Source organism: Oratosquilla oratoria, chromosome 16, assembly GCF_046742065.1.
Source record: "Oratosquilla oratoria isolate Oo_2021 chromosome 16, ASM4674206v1, whole genome shotgun sequence".
In the NCBI taxonomy this organism is placed as follows: domain Eukaryota; kingdom Metazoa; phylum Arthropoda; class Malacostraca; order Stomatopoda; family Squillidae; genus Oratosquilla; species Oratosquilla oratoria.
The window spans coordinates 10,555,800-10,567,828 of NC_134792.1; the positions used below are offsets into that span (position 1 = coordinate 10,555,800).

A 12,029-nucleotide genomic window follows, 5' to 3' on the forward strand; every position below is an offset into this window, starting at 1 on the left:
AACTTGTGACGTCACTACTACCTCACGAATCTTTTACCGGTAAACTGTCGGTAATTTCGGTAACTGTATTGTTGTTCACCAATAATTTCGATATTGAAATTAGCGGTATTTGTCCAGCACTACCAATCAGCTCAGATGATGTCTGTAAATCAAATGTCAGATTTACACATCTACAAGACTTTATTTCTATGAATAACGGTCAAAAAAACTTATACAAAAAAATGTTTCTCAAAGTCGTAGCTACGAAAAAAAAAATGCACACACGCACGCACACACATATACCACAATGCATCTTCCCCCTTATAGTCGAGGTGACCAGCCAAGGCACGCACCCATCCCACATCCATTTGCTTTCCTTTTCATTTTAGCTCCCTGTGGGTCAAAGCCCCCCCCCCCCCCACACACACACAGCAGCACATCTCGACACACGGTGGCAAGGGCCCGAGCGCCGATGTTGGCTTACCCCCACCGCTTCAATGACATGGCGAAAATACTGGATAATGTTATTTGAATTTTATCATATACATCATATTAACAATATTTCCCATCTCTTTATACCAAAAATTGACTTAAACGTTTAGCTCCGACCTACCCAACACCAACCTAACCAACCTTAACTATCCAATCTTATTCTGACCTAACAGTACAGCAATTTTCTTTTGGAACGTATTAATACTACTACTGTTGTTGTTGTTAATATCATCAATAATAACAATATTGTTACTGTAATCACTATTACTATCATTATCATCACTGTCTAAGTAATATGAGACGATTTACTCTTTACGGATTAATTTGTAACAATAATAACCAAATAAAGAAAACATTAAAGATCTATACCGTATATGGTAAAACAAACTAGCAAGCAAAAAATGAATAAATAAAAACGGATAAACAAATAAATTAATAAATAATTCCGATAACCCATTCCAGATTGTAAAATGTACAACGGCGAGCCACAAAACTGATTCCAAATATCAAAAATAAATCATACGAAAATCGACTAAAACATATGAATCTATTTTCCTTAAAAAAGCGTAGACTCAGAGGTGACTTGATACAGGTCTTTAAGATTATAAAGGGAAATGACATCAAAAGAGACAAAACTTTCACATTGAATGAGAATCAGACGAGAAACAGTGGTCTCAAACTGCCAAGAAATAGATTTAATTTGGAAGTGAGTAGACACAACTTTGCCGATCGTGAATAAACTTCCTGCAATGTAGTTCAGTTTGAAGTCTTAAGAATCATTTAGATAAACATCTAAGCAAGATGCTGTAATGACTATCATTCATTTCATATTATTTGTTTTGTTATCATTTGTCTGTTTGTTTATTATTATTTGCTTGATTCTCATTTATTATTAGTTATATGTCAATTCATTATCATTTACTATTTACCTTTTATTATTTAACTATACCTATGCATTTATTTATTTTATTTATTATTTACATTAATATATTTTTTCTTTATTCATTTATTTATTTTTTATCATTATTATGATTTTTTCGCATCTGACCTAGATATGGACCAAAAGGCCTCCTGTTGGTATGTTCCGCCTTTGTAATCCTTTGTAATCCCTTACTACCAAGAAAGTGGAAGGGAGACGGGGGAAAGGGGTGAGGACACGGAGATGAAGGGGGCAGCATGCAGACATCAGACACAATGAAGGGTGAAGTGTCACTGCTCGGTACTACTGAAGGGCGCTTATTGAAAGACCCTCTCACTACCGAGGGAAAACCACAGACATGATGGCAGAAAAAAGTCCCCCCTCCGTCCCCCCCCCATCCTTTTCTGCATGGGGTGACGGAGAGGGGGTGGTGGCCGATTTAATGAAGCGCCCTTGCTGTGGTTGTGCTGTGTTTTGCGACACTGCTTCTGACCCAGGACAATGGACAAGATGCAGGGATGACCCGTCATCTAGGAGGTCCACGATACGAGGGAGGGTAGAGAATTAAGGGAAGTGGAGTGTATTGGGGGTGGAATGGGTGGGAATGGTTTTTATGCCTTTTTCTTTTTGGCTACCTCCCTTGTGAGGGGAAAAAATCCTTGGTGATATATATATATATATATATATATATATATATATATATATATATATATATATATATATATATATATATATATATATATATGAGAGAAATACGCTAATAGCAGCGACATCAATCCGATAATTTTTATGACAGTTGTATGCAGGATTCGAACCCACTGCACTCGGCCATCCGTAGATTACCGTAACAGAGCCTTAGACCACTACATCACAGAAGCTATAAAATCCTTGAAACCTGGAATCGAACTGATTCCCGAGGGAAGGAAGATCACTTATTTCGGCGATCCGAATTCCTGTTTTACTCAAGGACCAAGCTCACCAGTGGTAAGGGTTAAGGACCGGAACGAATCCCTTTCACGCTAATCGCCATTGTCACTACGCGATTAGCGTGAAAGGGATTCGTTCCGGTCCTTACCTCTTACCACTGGTGAGCTTGGTCCTTGAGTAAAACAGGAATTCGGATCGCCGAAATAAATGATCTTCCTTCCCTCGGGAATCAGTTCGATTCCAGGTTTCAAGGATTTTATAGCTTCTGTGATGTAGTGGTCTAAGGCTCTGTTACGGTAATCTACGGATGGCCGAGTGCAGTGGGTTCGAATCCTGCATGCAACTGTCATAAAAATTATCGGATTGATGTCGCTGCTATTAGCGTATTCCTCTCATAGTGACAATGGCGATTATCGTGAAAGGGATTCGTTCCGGTCCTTAACCCTTACCACTGGTGAGCTTGGTCCTTGAGTAAAACAGGAATTCGGATCGCCGAAATAAGTGATCTTTCTTCCCTCGGGAATCAGTTCGATTCCAGGTTTCAAGGATTTTATAGCTTCTGTGATGTAGTGGTCTAAGGCTCTGTTACGGTAATCTACGGATGGCCGATTGCAGTGGGTTCGAATCCTGCATGCAACTGTCATAAAAATTATCGGATTGATGTCGCTGCTATTAGCGTATTTCTCTTACCACTGGTGAGCTTGGTCCTTGAGTAAAAAAGGAATTCGATTCCAGGTTTCTAGGATTTGATAGCTTCTGTGATGTAGTGGTCTAAGGCTCTGTTACGGTAATCTACGGATGGCCGATTGCAGTGGGTTCGAATCCTGCATGCAACTGTCATAAAATTTATCGATATATATATACATATACATACACACACACACACACACACACACACACACATATATATATATATATATGTATATATATATAATATATATATACATATATATACATACATACACACACACACACACACACATACACACACACACACACACACACACACACACACAATACGTTTATATATATATATATGTATATATATATAAATATATACATATATATATTTATATATATATATTTGTAAATATATATTTATTTATATATTATATATTTATATATATATATATATATATATATATACATATATATATATATATATATATGATTTGGATGATGAAGAACATAAACACTGGGGAAGGCTCGGAACCCTAAACATTCTAACGTTTCGTTCGCGTAGAACTTCTTCAGCGAGTGTACAGCTGCACAGAAAACTATCGTTAGTAAATCACGCTAATCATTTTGACACAAAACAACGAAACTATTTGAGACAAGTTGAAGTCTCCATCGGAAATAAGATTATCATGTCATAGTGAATCCATATGAACTCCGGAACTATTATTCGATTCATATTCATTCAGAAGGAATTCGAACAATTCGAACCCCAGAAATACCAACCCTTCGGTATCATAAGGTTATGTTCATTAGCTTATGTTTCGACACCCCTACTAACGATAGTTTTCTGTGTAGCTGTACGTAGAACTGCAATTGAAGTTTATGTACTAAATCTAATTACCTTTTCGGACACTTGGGAAAGGTCTTTTTTTGTGCTCTAGAATTAAAATACTAGTTTGTTTAGCTAAATTGATAAACCCTCCTCGGTGATTCGATGAATTATTAGTTGAAATATATGCTGATTCAACAATTCTTCTAGTGAATTTATCAAAACCTTTATGTAGCACTTTAGCTCCTCTCCAGTTTGGTAAATGATCGAATTTTTCCGCATGAACTACTAAAGAATTAGATGTCCTATGTGCTTTTATATCGTTTTTATATTCATAAATTATTTTTTCTAATCCCCTTCATGATTCGCGAGTCATGAAGGGGATTAGAAAAAAGAATTTATGAACATAAAAACGATATAAAATATTTCTTTGTCGCGGCTCGTGCCGCTTAAATTCTTCTTATCGGCTTAAGAAACCTGCACAGCGAAGCTATAGCGATAATCCCATACCACACTCCTGGTCATATGGCCATTTCCCGAAGGTTGAGTGTGGTTTGAATTTTCCGCCAAAATCATCGGAAATTTTAAATTCCCGGCTCTGTGCAGGCATGCGCATTGTCGACCCCACCTCCCCCTCCCTTCTTACCCGGCTAGCTCGAGCCGGGCGTCGCGTCACTTCAATGAGAAATGAAGGCTTCGCCTGTGGGAGGAGGGAGGGACCCTAAATCTGTGCAGGTTTCTTAAGCCGATAAGAAGAATTTAAGCGGCACGAGCCGCGACAAAGAAATATTATCGGCTGAAAGAAACCTGCACAGCGAAGCTATGCATGAGACGAGGACAGGTGGGAGGAGAGGTGAAGCCTGAATCAAACCGTTATTACGTGTGTCTTTCCTATGGGAGACTTATTCATTTTATCACTCAGTAGAGGGGAGAAAGAAACGTCAAGTACCCACGCCGAAGAATGTGACATGCACAACATTGCACTGTTCACACAATGCGTAAATTATACGAAATTTTTGTATCCTGTTCAACGGTTCCTGGCCCCTCCCCACTCCTCGGTCGCCCTTTGCACCCTCCACTTTTTTGAGATGAGAGGGGTGGAGCCGTTTCCATGGCGACACATGGGACAGGGGCGACCGAGTGGTAGAGACACCGTGTCCCCAAGGGAGTCGTCGATGTCCAGTCCCTAGGTCCCGCACCCGCTCCACAGAGTGGGTGCGGAGAAACTCCAGCGATGCCACAAAGTCCCTGATGCTGTGGGCGTGCGGGGCATGGCCCGGGTCGGCTCTCTCCCAAAAAGCGGAAGGGCAGGTGCGCCCGGGACCTCGGGGTTAGGGGAATCCTAAATTTCGAGTTATAGAAGAGATGATCCTCAGAAATCTCTTCCGTGTGGTCCACGTAGTCTTCGAACGCACGGACCGGGCGCAGTGGATGTGGGCGTCCTCCCTCCCGGAAGGATTGTATTCTGAGAGGGCCGATCATGTCGTCCGCTCAGCCGTTCCTGGCCAGGAATGTTGGTGATGGAGAGAGGGTTAGGGCCGAGCTGTCCTCCTCCAGTTTGGAGACGGACGGGTGGCGGGTGATTGCCGCCAGCTGTGAAGCCCTGTAGTCCGTAGTCAAGGCGAGCAGAAAGGCGACGCGTCGAGGGAAGTGTTCTTCCTCCATAATGGCCCTTTCGAACGCCAGGTACTGCAGAACACAATGCAAGGACCAGGCCAGGACCGGTTGATGTCTCGGCTCTCTCGAGGCGCTGATCCCCTTCATTAGGAGGGTTCACGCCCTCTGTGGCACTCGGATGTTCATGCCAAAGCGTAGCGGATCAGTGAGGGCTGTATAGTGAGGCAAGATAGTCGCCGGTGCCCTGTTGGTGGAGGTAGCCAGCCAAGTCAGGAAGTCCGGGACCATGCTGGCGGAGATGATCACCATCGCGCGTCTCCGAAGGCAGTTCCGGAATCTCCGTCAGCAGGACCCACACTGCCGCACTGAGGACGGAAGGTGAGCTTTGAGCATCTTGTCTGCTGCCTCTGTAGAGAAGAGTTGGCTGAGAGCTCCCCGTAGAAACTCCAATTATCAAGTTGGAGTGACGCTTGGAGAGGCGCGGTAAGGCTGTTGGCTAGGCAGGCTGACCCCAGTAGAAAGGGAGAAGGGCCCCATCTCATTAGCTCCCCGAACCACGGCTGGGTTGGCCAGTAGGGAGCTATCAGGAGGACCTGACCCTTGAAGGATCTGAGGGTCTGCATCACCTTCAGGAGGACTAGTGTCGCTGGAGGAGGAAAATGAATACGTACCTCCAGCTGTTCCAGTCCTCCGTGAAGGCGTCTGGGCCTCCTGTGCGTGTCCTTTGGATGCAGGTGAGGTAAAGGGGGAGCTGGGTCGTGTTTGGGGAGGCAAACAGGTCCACCTCTGGGGTGCCGTAGCGGAGGGAGAACGACTCGAACACTTGTGGGCGTAGTTGCTACACTACGTAGATCTCTTGAAACCTGGATAGAGCGACCGGCGTAGGGCCCCCGACCGAAGCCAGGGACGCAACAACCTGTGGAGTGCTGAGGGTATCGGCCCGGGCAGGTCACGCGGGAGAAGCAGTATGCTCCTGTCGACCTCCCGTACCAGCCGTCGGCGCCCCAAGCGGCTCAGTGGAAGGGCCGGGGTCGCGAAGTTGAGGCAACCCCCCCCCCCCCGCCACCGAAGGAGGGAGGACGTGTGAGAAAAGCACGCTCTTTTGGCGCAGGGGAGCACCCGAAGGACGCTGACTGTGTCCCACTCAATCCCGAGCCAATAAAGTCTCTGTGTGGGAGCAAGGGCAGACCCGTCCCAGTCCACCCCGAACTCCACGTCCGCCAACACACTCAGAGCCACTCAGATGTCGGCCGATGCACCCTCCCCGGTGGGCAAATGCATCAACTAGCCGTCTAGGAACATGAGTGTGGAGACGCTTGCTTCCGTCCAACGTACGCCTACCACTCTCACTAGTTTCGTGAAGATCCTCGGGGTAAGCGAGAAACCGAAAGGGAGTATGCGAGGCCAAGTTCGTTTCCGAGCGACATCGTCCGTGGGCGTTAGTCAAGAGGCTTCGTCCTGGGTGAAGACGTTCCCTGAGCGTCTCCCACGAAGACGGGCCTGGACCCTCGGTATGTATCCAACTCACCCCAAGTCTTCCCGCGGGAAGTCCTCGAAGACCGTGGCGAGCGTCTTCATCCAATAGTGTGCTATGGCAATTTGTGACGTCTCATCACCCACAAGCGGACTTCTATATGTAAAATTCTGGACCATCATGACTGTAGATTAAATTAAGTTGAATAGGAAAAGTCATGTTCATTTCGACCTAAGTCACAGTGAGCGTCGAAATTAATTTTAACATGGTAAAATTCTCGACCATCATGACTGTAGATTAAATTAAGTTGAATAGGAAACGTCATGTTCATGTTGACCTGAGTCACAGTGGGCGTTGAATCATGGTAAAATTCTTGACCATCATGACTACAGATTAGCTTAAGTTGAATAGGAAAAGTCATGTTCATTTCGACCTAAGTCACAGTGAGCGTCGAAATTAATTTTAACATGGTAAAATTCTCGACCATCATGACTGTAGATTAAATTAAGTTGAATAGGAAAAGTCATGTTCATGTTGACCTGAGTCACAGTGGGCGTTGAATTAGTTTAACATGGTAAAATTCTTGACCATCATGACTACAGATTAGCTTAAGTTGAATAGGAAAAGTCATGGTCATTTCGACCTAAGTCACAGTGAGCGTCGAAATTAATTTTAACATGGTAAAATTCTCGACCATCATGACTGTAGATTAAATTAAGTTGAATAGAAAAAGTCATGTTCATGTCGACCTGAGTCACAGTGGGCGTTGAATTAATTTAACATGGTAAAATTCTTGACCATCATGACTACAGATTAGCTTAAGTTGAATAGGAAAAGTCATGGTCATTTCGACCTAAGTCACAGTGAGCGTCGAAATCAATTTTAACATGGTAAAATTCTCGACCATCATGACTGTAGATTAGCTCAAGTTGAATAGGAAAAGTCATGTCCATTTCCACCCGAGTCACGGTGAGCGTCGAAATTAATTTTAACATGGTAAAATTCTCGACCATCATGACTGTAGATTAGCTCAAGTTGAATAGGAAAAATCATGGTCATTTCGATCTGAGTTACAGTGAGCGTTGAAATTAATTTCAACATGGTAAAATTCTTGACCATCATGACTATATATTAGCTTAAGTTGAATAGGAGAAGTCATGTCCATTTCGACCTGTGTTTTTTTTTTCAAGGTCAAGGCATTTTATTTATGTAATACCTAGCACTTTGCGCCAACTTAAACTGTACTATTTAAAACTGATTTTCCTCTTCTCATTACACTAAATGATTGTAGTTTCTTTGAACTAATCTATACTCATTTTAACTAACACTAGACTCCCTAAGTCTAAAGTTCTTTTGTGTTTTACTTGGGGGTGGAACATCAGGTAAGTCATCTTTAAACTCAAGCCAAGTGAAGTTGATAAGAGGTTGGCTGTGGCTCATGAGAAGGGCTAGGTGGTGATTTTTTTTTTTTTTTCTTAAGAAACTTGGAAGGAGGGTGGTGCTGTGAGGCGTTAGAAGACCATTGAAGCTCGGAGGTATGGGGCTGCCGAGGCCTGATGATCCTCGGGGAGCCACCCTCCGTATCATAAGACACGTCCCCTTGTCCTCCAAGAGGCCCGGGTTCTTACCACGGACGACTTGAGGACGTATGGGGAACGGAGTACGAGTGGAAAAGGTCAAAGTCTACGCCTAGGGCCTGACAAAGAAAGTTATAAGGCGTTAAAGGACCATTATTGGTCGAAGGTATGGGGCTGCCGAGGCCTGATGACCCTCGGGGCGTCACCCTCCGTATCATAGGACACGTCCCCTTGTCCTCCGAGAGGCCCGGATTCTTACCACGTACGACTCGAAGACGTATGGGGAACGGATTACGAGTGGAAAAGGTTAAAGTCTACGCCTAGGGCCTCACAAAGGGAGCCATTAAGGCGTTAGAGGACCATTATTGGTCGGATGTATGGGGCTGCCGAGAGGCCTGATGATCCTCGGGGGCACCCCCTCCGTACCATAGGACACGTCCCCCTGTCTTCCGAGAGGCCCGGGTTCTTACCGCGGACGACTCGAAGACGTATGGGGAACGGATTACGATCGTATAAGGTCAAAGTCTACGCCTAGGGCCTGACGAAGCAAGCTATGAGGCTGTTAGAGGACCATTGATGACCGGAGGTTTGGGGCTGCCGAGAGGCCTGATGACCCTGGGGTGCGCCACACTCCGTACCATAAGACACGTCCCCCTGTCTTCAAAGAGGCCCGGGTTCTTACCACGGACGGCCTGGAGACGGGGACGTATTGCGATCGTATATGGTCAAAGTCTACAACTGGGGCCTGATACAAACCGTGAGGCAATAGAGGACCGATGATGGTCGGAGGTATGGCGCTGCCGAGAGGCCTGATGACCCTGGGGGGCGCCACACTCCGTACCATAAGACACGTCCCCCTGTCTTCAAAGAGGCCCGGGTTCTTACCACGGACGGCCTGGAGACGGGGACGTATTGCGATCGTATATGGTCAAAGTCTACGCCTAGGGCCTGATACAAACCGTGAGGCAATAGAGGACCGATGATGGTCGGAGGTATGGCGCTGCCGAGAGGCCCGATGACCCTGGGGGGCGCCACACTCCGTACCATAAGACACGTCCCCCTGTCTTCCGAGAGGCCCGGGTTCTTACCACGGACGGCCTGGAGACGGACGTATTGCGATCGTATATGGTCAAAGTCTACGCCTAGGGCCTGAAACAAACCGTGAGGCAATAGAGGACCGATGATGGTCGGAGGTATGGCGCTAAATTCACTAGAAGAATTGTTGAATCAGCATATATTTCAACTAATAATTCATCGAATCACCGAGGAGGGTTTATCAATTTAGCTAAACAAACTAGTATTTTAATTCTAGAGCATACAAAAAGACCTTTCCCAAGTGTCCGAAAAGGTAATTAGATTTAGTACATAAACTTCAATTGCAGTTCTACGTACACTCGCTGAAGAAGTTCTACGCGAACGAAACGTTAGAATGTTTTCGGGTTCCGAGCCTTCCCCAGTGTTTATGTTCTTCATCATCCAAATAATTTGTCAAAAATACTTATCAATATATATATATATATATATATATATATATATATATATATATATATATATATATATATATATATATATATATTATATATATATATATATATATATATATATATATATATATATATATATATAATCAATGTAGCATAATATTATAAAAAATAGAACAAAATAAAACAAACTACGGCAAAACCTATATATCAGTCCTTTTTCCCTTTTACAAAGGAGGTAGCCAAAGTCAGGGGGCATATACCCACTCCCACCAACCTTGCAACTTACCATACTTCTCTGACGTTTTATCTCAAAATAGAATAAATAGAAAATAGTCTGACGGCACTTCGCCTCCCTCCCCACATCCTCCAAGGACGGCGAGCGGCGGAGACGAATAAAATCGCTTGGCGGCAGCCTCAATGAAAGGAAAAGTGCAGCAGTCAAGGGCTGAAGGGGCCCGCAGAGTACTAGTGTTGAATGTTCCTGCCATTAAATTGCACTGGCTTCATAACTAATTTGATCATATAGTTCAGCCTGTCGCCAGGTGATTGTATTCATTTGTGCATACCCTCTGCCACTCAAATTATTACATCTTGAACGGGACAGGGTCTTCTTGATGCCGTTGGGTGATTTCATTGGGCAGACAGGATGTGACCCCGTTTGTCATGAGCTTCGTGCTTTTACGGATAGCAAATTCCATTAAAATACACGCTTATTTCTACGAAAAACTAACGGATATTTCAATAAAATCCGTTTAGAATATCAAATCAAATGTCTGTACAATGAAATGGAAATTAAAAACAAAGAGAATAACTTACTCGTGAGGAGGAATTCTGGTCCGAAAAATCACCGATTACATATATTTTTTCTAATATTAATTACCACTATATAAAAAATTAACTTAGTTCTTTCAAGGTAGCACTGCAATGTTCACCTCAATGTTCTAATGCATCAATACAAAGATTTTCATTACAATGTTGACTTTTCATATATACAACGGGCTAACTACATAAATTTTTCTCTCCGCCGTTTTCTCTACCTTCCTTATCTGACGCCCAGGCACTTACTGTGGGGGTACAAGTCGGCAGAGCTAACCCAGGCACGTGACTTATGACGTCACAAGTGTCCTCCAGCGAAGCTCTCCCAGTTGTTTACATCACGCATCGCCGTCAGTGACTTCAATCTAATGTTGATCAAACGCCTTATACCGAGATTCTAAAGCAAAAATTTGTTTAACATGCAGTTGTTAAATAATAAAAAATTACCCTAAACATTGCGTTCCTAAGATATAAGACAATATGTAGGGATCCAGAATGATCAAACCATGCCGACATATATTATATGAATAGGAAGAATCAAGTGAAATTAATTTTCATCGCCTTGCATAAATCACACTGGCGAGTAATCGATTGCTGCTGCAAGGCAAGTCTCGGGACACGTGAGCTAGCACACGTGTGTTCGACACGTGAATACGCAAGTCAAGTATCAGAAAATGTAAGTATGCAGCCCTGACTATCGTTTTCTCTATTTTATCGTATTAAAAGGATGGAGTGTAATTATTTTTTGTTTTGATGTTCTAGAAACATTTTAACTTTAGATTAGAAAATATTAATAAATATTAGGACGACAGGGATTCGGACAAAGCCATATTAGGGGCTTAGGAGGTGGCGGTAGAGTTGTCGGAGAAGCGAGTACTAGTAAAGAAATGCGCTATATAGGCCTTACGCCTAACCGCCCTATAAACGCCCCCCGCTCTCCTCCATCAACCCCCTGGTCAACTACTACGTCCTTGACACGTATTTGACTGTTTTCTTACTTTTACTTGTTTCGCACGCTTCCTCTTTGTATTTGTCCCCATGACAATGATTTTGTCAGTCCCTTCAAGGAACGTCATTTCACAATTCCCATAACCTCTGGCTAGCGAATGGGTACCATAAATTTGGCGTTAGCCAGAATAAAGTATTATGTCTTAGTGCAAAATGAATATGCTATTCTAAACCCTTTCCCTGTCAAAAGCTTACTACGTTGTATGACACTATACAGAATTAAACAATT

At 43.6% G+C, this 12,029-nt stretch overlaps 1 protein-coding gene across 6 annotated transcripts in view; it reads right to left on the reverse strand.

Moving 5' to 3' along the window:
* The window catches only part of LOC143033825 (5-phosphohydroxy-L-lysine phospho-lyase-like), a 345,670-nt gene extending 334,645 nt beyond the window's left edge, over window positions 1-11,025 (reverse strand). For all 6 annotated transcript variants that reach the window (XM_076199342.1, XM_076199340.1, XM_076199339.1 and 3 more), the window contains exon 1: window positions 10,793-11,025. The gene's annotated coding sequence lies outside the window, so the exon portion shown is untranslated. The remainder of the gene's footprint in view (window positions 1-10,792) is intronic.
* Between the last annotated feature and the right edge of the window lie 1,004 nt (window positions 11,026-12,029).